Genomic DNA, 20,552 nt, shown 5'->3' with positions numbered 1-20,552 from the left:
CAGTTACCGGCACCTCTTTCCCAAAATCCTCTTTCCCTTTGATTTCTATAACATCCTCTCTCTTTTATTCCTCTAGCCTACACTCCCTCCTTCTCAGTCTCTGTTTCAGGTCTCTCTTCCTCTGCCCTTAATAGCACACATTCCCTACCCTTCTTCTAGGAAATTCTGACACATACTATAACATGAATGAACCTTGAGGAACACTATGCTAAGTGAAATAAGCCAGTCACAAAAGGACAAATACTGTCTGATTCCACCTATATGAGGTACCTAGAATAGTCCATTTCATGAAGACAGAAAGTAGAATGATGGTTTCCAGGAACTGGGAAGAGGGGGAAATGGGAAGTCAGTGTTTAATGGGTACAGAGTTTCCGTATGAGATGATGAAAAAGTTCTGGAGATGGATGGTGGTGATGGTTGCACGACAGTGTGAATGCACTTAATGCCATTGAACTGTAAACTTAAAAATGGTTGAGATGATAAATTTTATGTTACGTGTATTTTACCACAATTTAAAAAAAAGGGGGGGTTTCCAGACATTGTAAACAGTATATGTGAAGATCAGAAAGCAAAAAAAAAGAACATGGAGAATCTCTCCAGATAAAAGAGAAGTTCAGGAAGGCTGGGGAGAAAAGACCAAAGACACACATATGCAGTTGACACACTCTCTAAACTAGATATGATCTTAAGTGTCTGAGGTCACATACCGTTCTCCAAATAAAGCAACCATGCATGATTTTTTGGCATCATGGAATTAGACCAGAAAAAATGTTAACAATTGCCTAATCAGAAATGAGAGCCTTCTCTAGCTTCAAAATTAGGAAACTTTCATCAAATTCCAAGGGCACTTTTAAAGTTTTTCTAGGCTGAGGGTGCAGAGAAATCTCACATTAAAGTCTAAACCACAGAGAGTCTTAGGGCTCCATGACAGCTCTCTGAAAAGACAAGCAGTGTTTGTTGCTCTTGGAGAACAACCTAGCTCACCAAGAAAAAAAGGCTTTTGCCTGTGTTCTCTGAATATTTTGTAGATCTTGAGCTCATGTTGCAGATCATTACAGCTCTGCCTGCTGGTTAGATTATACACAAGGCTATGCCAATGGTTCCATTTTCAGGGTCTCTCTCTCATCCGTAAAATTCAGTTCAGACTAAAATCTTGTACACAAAGTCCTTGCTCAGAAAATAACTCTACATTTGTATGTAGGTAAATGAGCATACACACACACACAAACATGTAATAATGCATAATTTTAAGGTGCACAGCTATAACAGATTTTAAGAAGCCTGCATCACTGCAATATATTACAGCTTTGCAAATATATTTACAAATGTACTATAGTCTTAAAGTAAAATATTTCATTTCCAAAATGAAATTTGTCATGTGATTAATTTATTTGAACACCTGGTCCTTATTACTTACACAGTATGTTTGAATGGGAAAATACAATGTATTTGCACACTTACTGATAGAGCACAGTGTATGTACAAGTAAGAGACACATACCCACGGTCTCCCTACTCCCCAGGAGGTAACTGTCCCCATGAGGCAAAAGAAGCACCTGGTACTAAGTATCTTCCAAGAAGACAGGGAAATGGAGATAGAGGTTGAGCAGGAATACGGTCAGTTTCCTATCAAAAGCAGAACGGCACATAGCCCAGGAGGTGAAAAGATGAGGAGGTCAAGAGTAAAGTAAAGATGAAAGAGAAAGAATTTATAAACTTCAGTGAAGCCTTAAATCGAAAAAGACCCATCAGATTATAATTCTTAAATTTAGGAATTTGTACAGTTTATTCCTAATTCAGTGCACATACTCTATAAATGTTGACAGAACATCACTTGATAGGAGAGACACGTGGCTCATTTTGCTTCTTGTTGATCTTCACATCAATGCTGCTACTCTAAACAAAACCACCGCATTTCTAATTCCCACGATTTACGGTTCAGTGAAGGAGACTGAGCGGACAGGAAGCAAAGGGGCCCGCCCTAGAATCACCCAATCACACGGAATCAGTGAAACACATCTCTGGATTTGTTCTGTCATAAACCAGCGACAAGGAATAATTCAGTGTCCTTGACTGCTCTGAACCCTCACCACTCACCATGGAGTCAAGACTCATCTGCCTTCTCTCGGATATTATATTTTTTGGCTTAACTATAATTTCACTTGACTTACGTGGTCTGCTAGGGACACACTATACAGTCTAAGATGAAAGATGTTTATATGATTAGTTAAATACAGCAGACTTGCAGATGATATAAATTAGGGGGGTAAAATGCAAAAGCTCAGAAAAAAATTTCACCTGCCAACATAGCATCAATCTCATCCATTCTTATCAATGTCATTCCCCTTTCTGTTCAACATGAGGTCTCAAATTTAATCTGCTGAAAAATTATGAGTCAGCCAGAAATAAACAATCAGGTTTTTCCTACTGACAACAACTCCTCTGAAAACTAACACAAAAAAATAAAGTTAATTTTGTTTTTAATTCTAGTTGCCCAACTTTCCTTGGGCCAACAGGTACAGCTATACTTAGCGTTTAACGTCAAGCAAACCCTTAGTTGCCGTATCTGTAAAATGTATGTTAGAAGATGACCGCTATCTAGGGTCTCTTCCGGGGTGATTTGATGACTATCAAAATCAAAATAAGCTGGCAAATATTGGTTGCATGTCCCATTAAGCAGAAGCCCTTGTCCTGCTTTGCCTCTTCCAACAACTTTAGAGCCTTTTGCTTTTGATTCATAAGGTGATGGTGTGGACAGCAAGCTCCTCCACAAAGATATGCAGGTTGTAAAGGAAATGCTGCTGCCCTGGAAAGTGAAGGTGTGTGCTTTTTACGAGGAGGATGCTTCTAAAGAACCAGTGCTCAAGTCACACTCAGCCTCTCTGCTTAGTTCTTGCGTTCCAACATTCTGTCAGGAATAACCGGCTTAAAGTTAATGGTTCCAGAGTACCAGCTATTAGCATTTCAGTCTGCTTTTATGTTCTCCACTCCATTTCTGACTGTTACCTATTAAAACTTCACAGTAACAGAAACTATCCAAGTGGATCATTGAATTCACAGCAGTCAAAAAGAATCCAGAATAATAAATCAGACATTCTAAATGCATAACTGATGTTTGTGTTTATAAGAAAGCACATTATCTAATAAACTGGATTTGAGATAATCTGTTCTGAATCCTATTTCGTTTAAGAGCCCGAGTTGAATTTTCTGATTTTATTTGCATTATGCTCTGATCTGCCACAAGATACACTGTGAGTACTGCCATTCTGCCTTGAATCCACGCTGTCAAAAATGCCTGGAACCACAGAATCACAGCAGTGCACCACCCTGGGAGCACACACAGCTCGCTTTCTCCTCTCCTAGCACTCCTCATACGTCAAAATCAGTAGTTTTCTCATTTATGGCCAATAATTTCATAATTCAACAAACACTTTTTTTAAAAAGGCTCATCATGAAAAGAGAGAGAGTGTGTGTCGTTATCAACTTTCTCACACAACTCTCTGAGACCACTAAACAATTTTCTCTATTCCAAAATACACTCCAAAGCCACCCACTGCTCTCCATCTCCACTGCAACCCGCTTGGGGCAAGCCACCCTCATGACATTTATGAATCAAAGGCAAAAGGCTATGACACCACAATAGCCTCCTCCTGGTCTTCCTCTGGTCCCCTGCCTATGGTCTATTCTCCACAGCAGTCAGAGCAACCTCTTCAAAAAAGCAGACCAGATCATGTCATTCCCTTGCTTAAAACCTTCTACCTTTTTATCGGGCTCCCACTGCACAGAGTATTCACTGCACAGAGAATAAAATCCAAGCTCTTTGATCCAGCCCCTGACTACCTAAGTTATACCAAGTCTCCGGTTCATTCACCATCCTCCAGTCACGCAGGCCTTCTTTCTGTTCCTTAAATAATACTCTCCCCCCAGCTTCGCAAGACTGTCTCCTTCTCATCGATCCATTCCCAAACCAGCCCACTCTTGGCCATTCTTTCAAAAACAGCACCCTCACTCCAGATACCATCTATCACATATTCTGTTTATTTATTTGTACTTATTTTTTGTCTGTCTCCCCCACTAGACTGTACCCTCCATGAGGGCAGAAGTCAAGTATATCCTCCTTTCTTTTTTCATCCAGCGATTATTTTTTGTCTATTTTGTGTGAAGCATTGTTCTAGTTACTAGGATTAAATGGTAAACCAAGGAGGCAAATATCCCTCTCCTCATGGACTGCCATTCCGCCCATATTGAAGCCCCAGAACAAAGTAGGCACTCAACAGACATCTGCTGAAGGAAGGAAACATCACAGTGATGTGATGCTCAGATTTTACTGTGCTTCGATATGGCTGTTAAAAATATTGTCATTAAACCAATCAAGTCACTAATGAATGAAATCTATTGAGACGGGTCACACACATTTAAATAATATATAGACTATGATAATGTCAAAAACGTGAGTGTTATTTAACACAGGTATTTAGAGCTGAGTAGGGTCCAAAGGCTACCTAATATGTACCACTCCTATAAGAAAATCTTGGCTTACTAATCCTAGTTTCTTTGACAGTTTCTCACATATCACGACCCTTCCCCACTTCTCTTCTCTCTGCAACCTCCACCTTGACAGAGGTAACCGAATTAATCAACACAGTTTCGAAACTGTTCTGATATATGTGAACGTATCCGCAATATCTGAATTCTAACTCCAAATATAGTCTAATTTTTTTCTTTAGTTGGGTTTTGTTTTTTAACATAAGGAACATCATTTATCTATTCAATGGCTGGTAATGAAACCTACTTGGCAATTACCTGTTAGATTTGTCAGACCCAATTTAGTACTTCAAGCAATTATAATAAGCAAAGCCCAAATGTGAATCATTTAAGCCTTGTCTCCTTTTTGCTGGTAGGATGCCCTGAGTCCCACCCAGAGGAGTTTGACAGCTCACCTATTTTCAGGTCTGCTGAGATATGCCTGGCTATCTTTCTGCCAAGTCAAGGAAGAGGAATCCTGGAAAACCACAAATCCATCTCTTTTGTTCCACAAAAAAGTATTCACTCTTGAAAGTCACCATGTAACCAACTCATTCTCAATTTATATGCTGAATCTAGTCAAAGAGCAAACCCACACACACGAAAAGATACAAAGAAGGCCAAATGGGACTATTACCAATTCAAGTATTATTTGTTTGATGTTTCACGCTCACTGTCTACGTGATTTCAAGGGGTTTTCAGAGTGTAAATGTACAGACAGCAAACAGACTATTTGACTCTGCAGAGTCCCCTGGAGCCAAAGCATGTATTGAAAAGGACATAAAAATCTTTGAGGAAGAAGAAGATATTAATACAGAATATCAGGGCCAGGTTCTAAGACCAGGTATTCACGTTCAATGCTCACCTATAAAGCAGAGGTTATCTAGCTAAATTTGGCTGTTCACTGCAGCTTTGCCTATGGAGTCACTACTTGTCAGTACAGCTTCCAATACCCCACCCCAGCCCTACTGATTGAGATCTCCAGGAAAAGAGTGTGGACGCTTGTGTGTTGCATGCTGTTTCTAGAGCCCCTGAGTGACATGATGATCAACCATATTTAGAAACCACTGATCTACAGACCGAAACCTGAACTCAATTGCTATCAGAAGCCAGGCAGCTAAATGAGCAAAGCAGGTAAGTAAAAGACATAGGACACGATGGAGCACACATTCAGATTAAATTTTTTAAAAATACCAGGGGCCAAATTTGGTCCACTGCTCTTGATTTTGTTATTTTTCGATTTAGACCACAACTTCCTGAAGCTAGGCATGATATCTCATTCATTTCTGTGCCTGGTATAGTGTTTGATATACAGTATTCAATCAACGTTTGCTAAATTACTGATAAAAATGGGGTGAAATCCCAATTCCTCTGATACTATTGGCGAACTGCCAGGGAAACTCCTCCTCATTCACTCATTCAACCAAAATTTATTACATGCCTACTGTGTATAAGGCTCTAAGGATATTGAGTTGAATAAGACAGACGAGATTCCTGTCCTTGTGGGGTTAACATTTGGGGAGGATGAAGGAAGAGACAGGGAATAAACATTCATAAATAAGTCAATTTCAAATAAGCCAATCACAGTGATGCGATTCAGCATTACAACAGTTGCATTTAGTCTCAAAGGTTGTTAACCCACACAGAAGTCAGTGGAAGTTTACAGGAACTGAAGAACACTCACTTCATAGAGCACAGAGGAGGCAGATAGGTTGAGAGTTACAGGCCCTGAGCTCTGCCACTATACCGAGTGACCTTGGACAAATCACTTAATTGATCTGGAGGAATTAGATTAAATGATCTCCAAGACATTCTAGCCGTGATTTTATATGCTATGACTAAAGAAGCGTTGGCAGAATTTCACAGACTATGATGGTCATGCCCAATCTAGTGTCCAAATACTGTGAGGTGTCATTCCTCAAAGGTTGGCATTTGACATTTACACATTATTATAAACCGAAAATATTTTCCAAGCGTTTTGTAAGTCCACCTGTACAGTTTACCTAAGGCAAAACCACAGGTTCAGATATTTATTGCCACAGTGCAACGGCTACCAGCATGCCCAGACTAGCTTATGAAGCTGGCACTGTCACAGATTCTAGGGCAAAGGAAACCAAATATCAAGCTGAAGGTAATTAAGGAATCCGGAAATTAGTTCAATTCCCTTATTCAACAAACATTAATAAGAGACTGCAGGAAGTCAAGCACTAGTCTAGTTCCTAAGAAAGGAAAAGAGAAACCCACAGGCTCCTTCCATAAGGACCCTGGTCCACTGCAGACATTCTTAACTCGGGTTTTGAGGTTCCATGAACCCCATGAAATTAAGTGCCAAGTTTTGGGTATATGAGCACATTTCTAGGTAGAGAATCCACAGCTTTTATTAAATTCTCAAAAGGGTCCATGATCCAAACTGGAGATACTACACAAGACACCTTAGGCAAGCTCTCTCTTTTACTCTTCATTCATACCCGTATTATATAAACAAGGGAACTGAGGTTTAGAGAAGTTACGTGGCAAGACACAGCTAAGAAGTGGCACAGAAGAAATCTGAACCCCGATCTGCCAATCTCCAAAGCTTGAATTTTTTCCTCTGTGTCATGCCCTCTCAAACTGTTTTCAGAGGTTATAAAATAAAAGGCTGTTTAAAAGAATGAGTCAGTGAAGCCCCCTTGGACCAAGGACCATTACCACGTGCCATGAGTGACAAAGGCAGATTCAAGTCTACTATTTCCTAGAGGCTACAGGAGCCAACATTTCAACTCTTCAACTGCCCCCTCCACCCCACTAGCATAGGATGATAGAAGAAGTATAAGAGGCCAGAATAGGGGTTTATGACTTCAGGGATCCTTTCTCAGCAGAAGTCAACAGGCATGACCCTCCCCAAGCAGCCCAACCCCAAGGTCACTCTGTTGCACGTTCCCAAGGCAGGAGTGGGCGTAAGTTTTATTCCACTCCCTGAATTCGGTTGGTGTGTCTACATCTCACTTTCAGAACTCGACACCAGGTCTAACTCTTGGCCTTGACCCCTCATCTTCACACAAAGGTCTGTTTCCATTTCATAAGTCATATCAGGATTGACATAAAAAGGCAACCTGAAAATCAGGTGCCAAATATGAAAGAATTTGAAGTAAAGAAATACCACTTACATATTGTGGTGTAATAGAAAGAACATGGTCTTTGCAATCAGGATTCAGTCTAACTCTCAGGACTGCGATTTAGTAGCTGTGTAACCTTGGGTAAGTTACTTTACCTCTCTGAACCTTGATCATACAATTTCTAAAATAGGGATAACGATATTTCAGATTTTAACTATCAATAAGGATTTAGTCAGCACCTACCACGTGCCAAGCACTGTTCTAGGTTCTGGGGGTACATGTGTGACTGTAACAGATAATGTTCCTTCTTTCATCAAGTATATTCTAGATGGAAGAGACAAACAGCCAAATAAATAAGAAAATATAAAATAATTTTACTAACACTAATATCATTAAAATAATAGTTCTTGAGCATATACAATGTGTCAGAAACTATTATAAGCTTTAACTTATTTAATTCTCACAATGGAGGGACATAATGTTGTTACATCCATTTTATAGAGGAGAAAACTAAAGCACTGAAAGACTAAGTAACCCACCCAAAGTCCCATGGCCAGCAAGTGGCGGGGCCAAGACTGGAACCCAGACACTCTGACAGCAGAACCTCACTCTACATTGAATTGAGCGATTTAATGAAAATAAAAGTAATGATACAAAGAGGGAGGTTGCTGCAGCGTGGTTGGTCAGGGAATACACTGAGCAGGTGTCATTTTAGGTAATACACAAATCACAAGAAGCAGCCAGGCCCACAGTAAATATCTGGGGAGAGTGTGCCAAGCAGGAAGAACAGCTGGTACAAAGGCCCTGAGGAAGAACCAGCCTGGTGGCTTCCAGGAACAGAAAGAAGGCATGCGGGTCTGAAGCACAGTGGACGAGTTCTCAGTTTGGGCAGAAGCCAGATGGTATGGAGCCTTGTCAGCCAGGGCACGAGGACTTCATTCTGTGTGCAATGGAGCCACTGAATGCCTTTAAGTAGGGAGGTGACACAATTTGATTCACACTTTTAAACTATGAGTCCAGGGGCCGGCCCTGTGGCATAATAGTTAAGTTTGGCCCACTCTGTTTCGGCGGCCTGGGTTCATGGGTTCAGATCCCAGGCATGGACCTACACCACTTGTCAGCCCCACTGTGGCAGTGACCCACATATAAAGTGGAGGAAGTCTGGGACAGATATTAGCTTAGAGCTAATCTTCCTCAGCAAAAAGGAAAAAAAAAAAAATGAGTCCAACTGATCTGTGGAGAATGCATTATGAGGAGGAGGGGGCTGTGAAAAGCTGAAGCAGGGACACTAACTTGTGGTTACAGAAGTCCAGTCAAGAGACACTGGTGACTTGACCTATGGTAGTAGTAATGGAGATGGAGAAAACACACAGGTTCCGGACGCACCATGAGGATTAGATGAGGACAGACAAAATACCTAGTAGAGGATCTGACACACACAGGCATTTACAAGTGTTCATTACCTTCCCTGACTAACATTAATTAATAAGAGGCTTGGGAAACTATAAATCATACTCAAAATGACTAAGCCTCTTTGACACCCCCGCCGCAATTTCTCAGAGGAGCCCAAAGCTCAGAGTAACCTGGGAATGCACCAAATTCAAAACACAATAGAGAATTGATCTACCAAAGGAGCTGGACTGTTAAATTAAAACCGTTTCTGTGTGCCAAGCTGCAACACAAAGGGATCAGTCTTCTTCAACAATAAAGAGCAGTGAAGAGGAGACTCCGGTTACACAATCTCCTCCTCCTCACCGGGAGGCGCTTAGATGGAATTTTTTCTAATAGAAAAGACAAGCTCTTGAGTAAATGTAATAATTGTTTCAATAATGTGCCCCAACCACCCAAGAAGTTAAAAAAAGAAAAAAAGAAACTGGAAAATTGGGATTCTTCTATTACATGATCAGTTAATTGCAGCCTCAAGTCCAGGCTATCTGCACCCGAGGGAAGGGATGATGCTCTCTGGGAGACAGGAGAGTCTGCCAGCCATTCAAGAAGCAGAAGGAAGAGTACCTCCAAACACAAAAAAATAAATAAGCCAACAAACTAACTAAGCAATCAAAAGCTTGTAAATGAGGCCAACTGACTAAAATAATTTTCACATGTTGCCCAAAAGAGGCTCTTCTTAGAGAAGCCTTGCCTCACAAACGTCCCAAGCAGGTGGTCTTACGGTGACCTCAGCATCTCGCAAATAGCACTCATCATTCTTTGTTTTCCTCACAACAACAACAAAACCACAATTGATCTAAGTTAAACACTAATAATCATCAAAAGCTGGTAGAGAATCTCTCTGTGTTTCCTAAACTCAAAAAAAAAAATCAAGCCCTAGGAATTAGACCCTCAGCTGAGAGCAAGCCCAGAATAGGACAGAAATTTTTCCTCTGGATTGCCTCACTCAGGCAGGGTTCCAGAATGAAGAGGAAATTAGCCTTGAAGATATAACCAACAAGACCTTTATTCCATTCTTTGAATTTTTCACTATTCAAATCTTCCTAATTGCTCTAATGCAGTGGTTCAGCCAAGGATCCATAAGATCAACACTATTTCCATAATAATACTATTATTGGCTTTTTTCACTGTGTTGACATTTGAACTGATGGTTCAGAAGAATGATGGGTAAAACTGCAGGTGCCTTGGCACAATCAAGCCAGTAGCACCACACTGCCCTGGTAGTCACTGGATTCTTCACCACCATGCATTCCAGCAAAAAGTGAAGAAAGAACTTAATTTCACTTAAGAATGTCCTTGATGAAGCAGTAAAAATTATTAATCTTAATATCTTGAATGTTAAATAGCTGTCTTTTTACTACTCTGTGTGACAAATGGGAGGTATACAGAAAGCTCTTCTGCTAAATATCAAAGTAAAATAGTTGTCTCAAAGAAAAGTACTTGTGCAATTGAGTTGTAGGCCGAACTAGCTACTCTTTTTATGGAACACCATTTTTATTTCAGAAAATGACTGACAAACAAAATATGGTTATCAGGCTTTGGTATTCAGCAGACATTTTCTCAAAACTTAACGAAGTGAGCCTGTCACTTCTACTGACCCCTTTTGCTGCCAATGAGAAAACCTGAGTTTTCAAGCAAAAATTCAAGATTTGAAAAATTTGTATTTGCCAGCTTACACCTGACAGTTTCCTAATACTTGAAGACTTTTCTGATAAGATCAGTGGTGATATTCACGGACGTGATTTCTGACACTGTATAATGAAATGTGTCAACACTTGGAAGATCTGTATAACTCAATGAACCAATAATTTTCCAAACGACTGTCATCCATGAGTAAGAGATCCACTCAAAGTGCAGAGTAGATCAAGAGATAATAATAACAGGGTAGGAAAAGACAACTGATATGGTTTCAGATTCTTTTAAGAAACTATGACTTGTCAAATTTTGGTGTACTATCAAAGAATATTTAATAGTTGGAGAAGCAATTAAAATATCCCCCTTTTTCATTAGTGCCTGTGTAAGGCTGGATTTTGTTCATAAACGTCAACCAAACCAACATATCGCAACAATTGAATGCAAAAGTACATGTGAGAAGCCAGCTTCTATTAAGCTAGATATTAAGAGATTTGTAAAAATGTAATACAATGTCACTCTTCTTGCCAATTTTTTGTACTGGAAATAGATATTTTTTTCATGAAAATTATTTATTTTAACATGTTGTGGAATTTTTTTGCTCTTTTTAAAATGAATCAATAAATATTTTTAAATTCCTCACTTTTAGTTTTAACACGGTAAATATCAATAGCTATAGCCCATAAAAACAGAAGCTTTCTAGGGTCCTCAATAATTTTTCGAAGTTTAAGTATAAAAGGGTTCTGAAGCCAACATGTTGAGAATTTTGGGTTAAAACAAATATATCATAGCTGCCTTCTTCACATACACCCTACACAAACGCAAAGTAGAAAGAAGGCACGCTGAATTTCTTTGGACTCTATTGTGCAATTTACTTAAGACCATGGGCCTTGCTCATTTGCATGTCTGACTTCCCCAGAATCCTTTCTTCCTCCTCCTCTCTGGCAAGAAACCACAGACGAATTCCACTGCTATTTCACAGCCCACTCTGAAGCAAACCGCAGTGCAGTGGTATAGACACAGAGCTCCTCCAGCCTGGAAAACAGGGATCAGGAGCTCAACCAGAGGGCGTTCCAGCCAAGGGTCCTTTCAAACACTAAATCCACAAAACACAGCATTAGCTTGCTCAAAGAAAATAGTTAACTTGTCCTTTCACTAGAAACCAAAAGGACAAAACCACACAGCTACAGTATTGCTTCACCCCCCAAAGGGACCCTCCGCCATTCCCTTTTTCCGTCACAAGCAAATGTCTACACGACAAAGAATCAACAAGTCAATCATTCCATAACAAATATTTATACTATGTACCTGAAAAAAGGAGGATATATAGTCATAAAAAGAAAACTAACAATACAGGTAATAAAAAAATGCACAAGTAAACAGTGCTATAGAAGTTTGAAGAAAGGAGGAAAAAACTATGCCCCAACATGACCAAGGGCACGAATAAATGGGAAGATGAAAGTAGAGAATTAAACACTAAACGCAGATAGAAAGGGTAGCAGCGCTGAAGAAAAGGAGAAGACACTCTCAGGCATTAGTGATTAGACCTTTTGGCTAAAATTCAGTTTCAACAGGGGGAAGCGGAAGATAATGCTACAATGGTAGATTGTGCCCTGCTTTTGGAAGTCCTGAAAGTCAAGCTAAGTACTCTGGATTCTATCCTGAATGTAACGAGGAACCACAAAAGGCTTTTGAGAAGGACAGGAACACAATGGAAGTCCGCTCTTTTATTTGTTGTTTTGTTTTTTAAACACTAATCTATTAATAAAATGGTTGAGTTCAAAGAAGCCAAGACTAGAGCCCAGGCGGCCAGATAAGGAGACTACTAAAAAGCCCAGGCAAACAGGAGGTAGGCCTGAACAAGGAGATGGCAATGGAAATGAAAAAGAATCAAGAGCTACACTGAGGCAGATAGATCTGGAATCTAACATGGAGCCAAGACTGTAAAGAAAGATGGGACCATACACAGAAATAAAGGAGTCAAGGTCATTAACAATACATCTACTGAGGGCCTACTAAGCTTGTTGCTGTGCTAGGCAGTAAATGAAATACTGATATGGAGGCAAAGATATGTGATTTTAAGTATGCTGAAGGAGAGAAATGGATACGAGGAATTCGCACTCAGCATCCTTCCAATATCCTATTATTGTGCCTTCCTATGCTGCAGAGGATGGAAAGTTCAAAACTACATTTCCCAGACCCCTTTGCAGCTAGGGCTCTGGATAAGAATTAGGCTCTATCAATTAAATGGCCCCATATGAAATTTAGAAGGTAGACATAAAATGGAGCTTATCTTCTTGCTGTTTTGACTTCTTCTGTAGGCAACATAGTCATGCACACATTGGAGAATTCTGCAACAACATTTCAAGACCTGGCCATTAGCTTTGAGGTTATCAAACGCCAGTTGTAACGGTAGTACTTTCCTGTTCCCAAGATTGCAGCTACAGAGATGCCTTCTTAAAAATCAACAATTCTAGTAACAGCTTCCTGATTCCTGGTCTTCTTGAGTATGACGAATTAGCAGGCCACCTGGCAAGGCAGGCTATAGTTTTGTTTCAGAAGCCTACCTCTAGAGGCTCAGTCTTGAGCCCATTTTTGTCACTGGTCCTCTCAATGACTTTGTAAGAATCTATTTCCCTATCTTACATAGTTTCTGTTTCCCACAACTAAATCCAGGCAAAGTGGGTTTAAATAAAGACAGAACAACCAAGTGAAAACATCTGATACACAGTTAAAAGAATGGAACTAACCCTTGGAAGCAAAGCCAGGACAGAGCATAGAAAATAGGTAATACCTGCACACACACAGCAGTGAGAGACCCCAGACTATGTTAAACCATTCTCTAAAACTTCCACAACTCTACCTGGAACCAACAAAGAAAAATCCTCTTAGCTTTCCTAAGGAATTACAACAACACCTTCATTCATCTGGAGCTGTGAATACGAGCAAAGGTATTTTGAAGAGTTCTCATTTCATTTTACCTGGCATAGGATACCAAAAGGGTAGGTATTATAATCTTAATTTTAAGAAATGAGAGAACCAACAGACAGAGAAGGTAAACAATTTGCCTGAGGTCACAGAGGGTAAATTAGTGGTCCAACTAAAGTATTTCCTGCTTTAAACCTATTTTCTCCTGTTTGGTCTTCTTTCAGTTAACTCTAACCAGTTTCTAAAGTAAATGTTAAAATTGTTGCTGTAGAAATATTAGGAGCCTAAGAGGCCTTGTAAAACCACAAAGAATTAAATGGGGCCTAACTTACAACCATGGAAAAAATTAAAATTCCATGGGTAATTTTCTTCTCCAATTTTATCCTAAAATGTGGTGCCTGTGGCAGGCCCACTGTTCCTATAACATGCTTCCAACACACACAGTCCGAGCAGCAAGTGTCATCCAATTATTTGGGCAGCTATTCATTTAGTTTTCTATCATTCTGAGTTAGAAAATTAACAGTGTTGTGTTTACAAACCTTCACTAGGCCATTACGTAAAAGCTGAAATATGTTTCTGTTCCTCACAACTCTGGTTTGAAGAGGCTCAAAAGCAGGTTAATATAAACCCGTTCTGAACAAATGTGCAGAAAGCAGCCGTGTTAGAGGTCAAGCTTTGACCTTCCCAACTTTTTCCACAGAATGTACAATCCATCACGTACAAAAGCGCAGTGAAGATGTGAGGTGTTGGTAAGTACCCCTGTTAGTGAGAAATTCTGCTAATTATTACACCAAATAAGCATAGTTAACAGGCCATGGCCACCAGAGGGGCATGTTTCAGGGCATTAAATAGCTGCCTAGGGTGGAGATGAATATATTACACTATGTCCTCTACCAATAAAACAATTTCCCTGACACCTAGAGACCCAGTCGGCTGCAGCAAGATAACGCCAGCGCTCTTGACTCGGCTCTGTGGAGAACGATGCTTCAGCGCCACCTAGTGACCTGCCTGTTTCAATTTACAGAGTTAGGACAACTGGCAATATCTTTCACAAACTAAGCCTGGAAGTAGGAAAAGGAAACAAGGGTGAAAGAAATGGAATTTTGAGGGCTCCTCAAACTAAATACTTGCTTTTTAAAGCACACATAGATTATTTTCTTTTCTTTTTTTCCCACCTCTGTATTCCTAAAGAAACCACAAAGTAGGTATGTCTCAACATAAACTCCTCTAAAACCAAATCAAAGGCCCAAACTAACCAGTTGCTTTCCAGAAATACATTTTATTTTGCCAATCATCTTCTGGTAGAAAACTTCTTCAAAATTAAACCTTAAGAACATCCAGCTAGCAGAGAGGTGGCAAATTAAGACTAAATAGAACTAAAGGCTTTGAATCCATAAGGCAAATACGAAAATTAGCAAACTCTACATGATATATTAGCATAATGCAAATGGTTAAAAAAGTAGGAAAACTTACTGACCTATAGCAAGAGTTATCCAACAGCAACTTCGAGAAGTTTCGTTCCACCCTTTGAACCAAAAATACTTTTCCTATAAAGACTGTTTCCGGGCTGCTAATTTCTAACGTTGCATCAGTTAGATAGATTGAACACTGCACACAAATATAGTGTATTCCCAAAACAGCGACAGGGCCACAGAAGTCCATGTCTTTCTCATGCTAACAGTTGATGAAAAGAGATCCAGCCCATATTGCTGCAGATACAGTAATGAACAAGACAAAGTCACTGCCTCCTGGAGTTTACATTCTAATAGAGGAAGATACACAAAAAACAAACGAGAAAATACACATCAGATGATGCTAAGTGACAGAAAAATAAGACAGGGTGAAGGGAACAGGTGCTGAGGAGGACAATGCTATTTCGGGTAATCAGAGAAAGCTTCCTGGGAATGTAATGTTTAAATAGAGACCTACAGAAAGTGAGGGAGCCAGCCATGCAGATATCTGGAGGAAGAAAGTTCTAAGAGAGAACAGCAAACACAAAGGCCCTGAGGCAGGAATCACTTCCCTTGTTTGAGGCCAGTCTGGATGGGTTAGAAAGAAGGAGGTGGAGTGTAGTCGGAGAGGAAGTAAGAGAGGATGCAGGGGGATAGATCAGAGAGAAAGCCAAAAGGGTTGGGTTTTTTAGTAGCAGCTTTATTGAGATATAATTCACATACCATACAATTCACCCTTTTAAAGTAGACAATTCAGAATGTATATTCACAGAGTTGTGCAATCATCACCACAACTTAATTTCACATTTTCATTACACCAAAAAGAAACCCTGTAGCCATTAGCAGTCACTCCTCATACCTCTTTCTCCCGCTCCTGGCAACCACTAATCTACTTTCTGTCTCTCTGGATTTGCTTATTCTGGATATGAAATTATATAATACGTAGTCTTTTGTCACTGGCTTCTTTCACTTAACAAATGTTTTCAAAATTCATCCATGTTGTAGCATGTATCAGTACTTCATCCTTTTTACTGCCAAATAATACTCCATTATATGGCTATACCACTCTGATTCATTATCTGATGGACATTCAGGTCGTTTTTACTTTTTGGCTATGTGAATAATGCTGCCATAAAAACTCGTGGACAAGTGTTGTTGGCATATGTTTTCACTGCTTTTGGGTAACTAGGAGGAGAACTGCTGGATTATATGGTAACTCTGTTTAACATTTTAATGACCCAAAGGAAGGGTTGCGCAGAGGAATGACATGATCTGAGGTTTTTTGTAAAGATTCTCTGTGGTTGCTACATATAGAGAGAGGCAAGGAGAGAAGCAGGGAGACTTGTTAAGAAGAAACTGCAGTGATCCAGGAGAGAGATGCTAGTAGCTTGGAGAAGAATGGCAGATGTAGTGGTTGTGAGAAATGGGTGGAATCTAAATATATTCTGAAGATAAAGGCCTCAGAATTTGCTACTAGACGAGATGTGGACTATGAAAGGAAGAGTCAAGGAAGGCTCTAAGATTTTTGGCCTGAGCAACTGGAAGGATGAAGTTGCCATGTACTGAGGCGGCGATGACTGTAGGAGGAACAATAAATATTAGTTCCCTCCCCACTCCCTTCCCGCTCTGGAAATTCCCCACACTCCACTTTCAGGGATTCCTGCAGTGCTTGATCAGAAGCAATTGTCATATTTCTTATTTTGCCTATTCCTTTCAAGAAAGTCTATGCCATAAACCCAGCCTTCATCAATGTCCCTTCAGAGCTATTCTGGACGTATTGCTTATGTAATCAGCAAACCAAATTCCAACTGGCAGGACTGAGCAAAAACAGAAGAACCAAAAGCTACTGTAATTAAATTACCCTTGACAAGATTCATCGTAAGAAGCGGTTTTTGCAAGTTCATCTCCCAAACACCCATTCAGAAGCACCTCACTTTAGGACAAGAGGAGAATTCAGGAAGAGGAAACCAAATCAAGAGGCCAGGGACGACTCAAAAGGAAGGCCAATCAGACCCTCACCTTCAAACAGGACAGGCAAAAAGAGAGGGCACTTTTCTTCTCGAGCAACTCCAAGACTAAGAACCCAGGGTATTAAATGCAGAGTAATTTATGTCTTAGATATCACAGCAACAAATATTTTACTGGAAACTAAGAGGGGCAAAGGGGGGAAAAAAGAGGAGCCTAAGGAGGAACACATCTGAGCTCAACATGCAAAATATGTTTAGTCACCCCCATCATACGCCTTTTCAAAGCAATCAAAACGTGTCTGTACAGAGAAAGACAAACACTACATGACTTCACTCCTATGTGGAAGATAAACAAATACATGGACGAAGAGAACAGGTTAGTGGTTAGCAGAGGGGAAGGGGGTTAGGGGGTGAGCACAAGGGATAAAGGGGCACATATATACGGTGATTAACAAATAAGAATGCACAAGTGAAATTTCACAATGTTATAAACTATTATGACCTCAATAAAATAATTTTTTTTAAATGTGTCTGTATATATGAAGGCGCAACAACAGGACTGTTTAAGTCCTTTGTAAGCCATGATCACTGCTACTTTTGCAGGCCCCACTCAACACCAAAACAAACATATTAAATTGTACCCACATTTCACATTAAAAGGTTTCTTTGCAACAGAAAAAATTAGAGTGGATTTTTATAATTTTGCATTTGAATTTATTTGGCTTTGAGAAACTCATTTCTGATGGACTGTAATTTCTCAGCAATTACTGGGTGTATTTGGGAATTCTTGAGAAAACAGAAAATCCAACTTACAAATTAATTTCAAATGTAATAACATTTTATGAATACTAAATGTAATGACTTTCAAAGCTGATATAAAGCTACATTTTATGAACATTAAGTGACTTGCCCAAGGTTACATAACCAGTAAGTGGTAGAGCCAGGACTCAAGACCAAGTAGTACGGATGTGGCATCCTTGCTTTTAGTCAGTATACTATAAATGTGGACAAAGAGGTAAAAACTTGAATTCCAAAGTAACTTAATTGTCTTTTCTCTTACCCACAAGGTGGCAAGATAAATGGTCGTAACAGAATATTCAACACTACTTCCCCATATTTGTCACATACAAGTTCATTATTAACCTTAAAGAGAACTTCAGATAACTCAGGACAGTTATGATTTGCTCTATCTAAATTCTGACTTTAAAAAGGCATCCACTGCATATGTGGGTAGATGGGTCCAAAAGTCAGTGGAATTATATATTCACTTTCACAAAAATGCAAATATCTCTGAAAGCTAATAAGTAAATCTGTACTTTTCCAAAGAAGCAAGGATTAACTTCATTGTGGGTTAAATTAGCTGAACATCAGAAAAGGACATCCAAAATAAACAGTCATGTACTGGTGGCAGTCAGGGGTGATGTGACCAAGTGCACACTTGAGGAAGAATTCCAAATGTGGTCGTGAACATTTGCCTGATTCAAAGTACACAAAGAAACAAGGCAAGTTTTGACATGGACAAGACATTTGAGATCATAAAAAAGCAGCGGCCTCACCAGCAGGCCACAAGTCTAGATTAAATGCATATTTCAGATGACTCATAAACCAGCCACCAAATGACTCTGTGCTCATGAGCCAAACAGAGGCCACTTCTCCACTTACGAAGTTCCCTACCCATCCCACCAACGTTCTGCTGCACAGAGTTGCCCCTTTGTGCAACAACCAGAGAATTTAAAAGAAGCATAAGATCCCTTTGGTATCATCTACCAGGATAAGAAATAACTATTTCACCTTCTACCTCAAAAGGAGCACAACCCTACCTCCCATACTGTCTCCCTAAAGGCAGCAGTCATGACATCGAGTCTAAGGGCATTTACTTATTCTGTGGCCAGTACTGTACTAGGACTGCTAACACTTATTAAATCTTCTAACTGTTGTGGAAATTAATAAAAGAAACCTTAATTAAAGTGGAGTTAGGAAGGCCCGTAGGGGGAGCTCTCATGCCCTATCATACATCCTCAACTACACCAAACAGGAAGAGAGGGTGCTTGTATCTTGGACAGGGAGTAAAACTACTTTACTACTGAAGGAAGATTTCTCTCCCTACCCAGCAACAGCTCAGCCAATGAGAAAACCACAGCTCAGCCACTAAGAAGCTGTTGCCTCCCTGAACTGTTACTGCCCCCTATGGAGTTTCCTTTAGAAGAGCCCTCTCTACTCCCTCTTTTTCTCTACAAAAGCAGCTCCCCTGCTTTGTTTGCAGGATTTGCCTTTGGTTTCCCATAGCATGCACATCCTGAATTGAATTCTTTTCGCTATTCACAAACAAACTCATTTTGAGATAAAATAGCAGGCAAATTTGCTTTTTAAGTTGACACTGAGAAGACTGAGCTCTACCTGGCAGCTAACAAAGAAGACAGGCAGATATGGAAACTGTCAAAATTCATGCAGCCCCTTTTGAGAGCAACCATGTGAAGGATCAAAGGATGTCAGGTACTTAGACCATTTTAGTAAAGACATAAAATTGGCTATGATGTTGCAAGTTTGAAAGGAAATCTTAAATGTTGGAGACATCAGTCAGACACAGAGCATCTACCTAAATATTATACTGAGTACCTAGGCCTGTGCTGGCTGTTGTAGCTGAAAGAAAAGGAGTTGCAGCTAAGTCATCATCACAGCAGCTAATAATAGCTACCATGAGTTAAGCATTTACTATGTCAGGCACTATACTAAGTGCCTTAGCCTGTATTAACTCATTTAAACCTCACATAAACCCCATGAACAGTCCACTCAAAATTTTCTAGACACGGGGAAAATACATGAGTCTTACTTCAGTAGAAAGCCAAAACTTTTTATATGAAACTGTTATGTTTGGATGATTTCTGGGGAATTGTTTATCTACTTTAGGCCAGTAAACAATGTATCCCTTGACTGTTGTTAAATTGTTCAAAATATCCTCAGAACCTGACACGCAAATGTTATAAAACCTAAGCTGTAAACAGAATATGCTGAATGCATCATATGACAATAACCACAAGGAAATTAACCTTATGCAACCGTAAGATTGAGGAGTTCCATGGGCTTAATGATGGCACATTTAAAAGAGGAACCCTCCCCTGTTTAAAGAAAAAACAAATCCATAAAATGAGTCTTCCTCAAAAGTAGCATTGAAAAAAGAAGAAAGACGCAAGTCAGATTATAGCAGTTTAATAGGAAGTTTGACAGCAAAAGATTTAACGTAAAATCCACTGCTACTGATAAGAAAATAATTCTAAACAGTATCAAAATTAGTTTTCATATTTATTAAGAACAAAAGAGTTCCCATGTTTAAGGTCAGATTAAGGTAATAGGCTGGATTGAGTCATCCATCAGGTAAAATAAATGCTTCTGGACAGTGCCTAGACTAAACAGGGCCAAGAATTCCTAAGAAAAACACCACTTACATCAGTGGAGGTCAGCACAGAGGCCTGACCCAGTGGGGAGATGCCCTGTAGCTGTAGGTCTAGA

The 20,552-nt window shown here is 39.8% G+C and overlaps 1 protein-coding gene across 3 annotated transcripts in view; it reads right to left on the bottom strand.

Moving 5' to 3' along the window:
* Positions 1-20,552, bottom strand: part of FTO (FTO alpha-ketoglutarate dependent dioxygenase) — a 352,540-nt gene that overhangs the window by 282,828 nt on the left and 49,160 nt on the right. The gene's annotated exons all lie outside the window — the stretch shown is intronic.

The sequence above is a fragment of the Equus przewalskii genome, chromosome 3 (assembly GCF_037783145.1).
Source record: "Equus przewalskii isolate Varuska chromosome 3, EquPr2, whole genome shotgun sequence".
NCBI lineage: Eukaryota > Metazoa > Chordata > Mammalia > Perissodactyla > Equidae > Equus > Equus przewalskii.
Note: the sequence above shows the minus strand (reverse complement) of the source record. Positions and strands in the feature narration are given on the sequence as shown.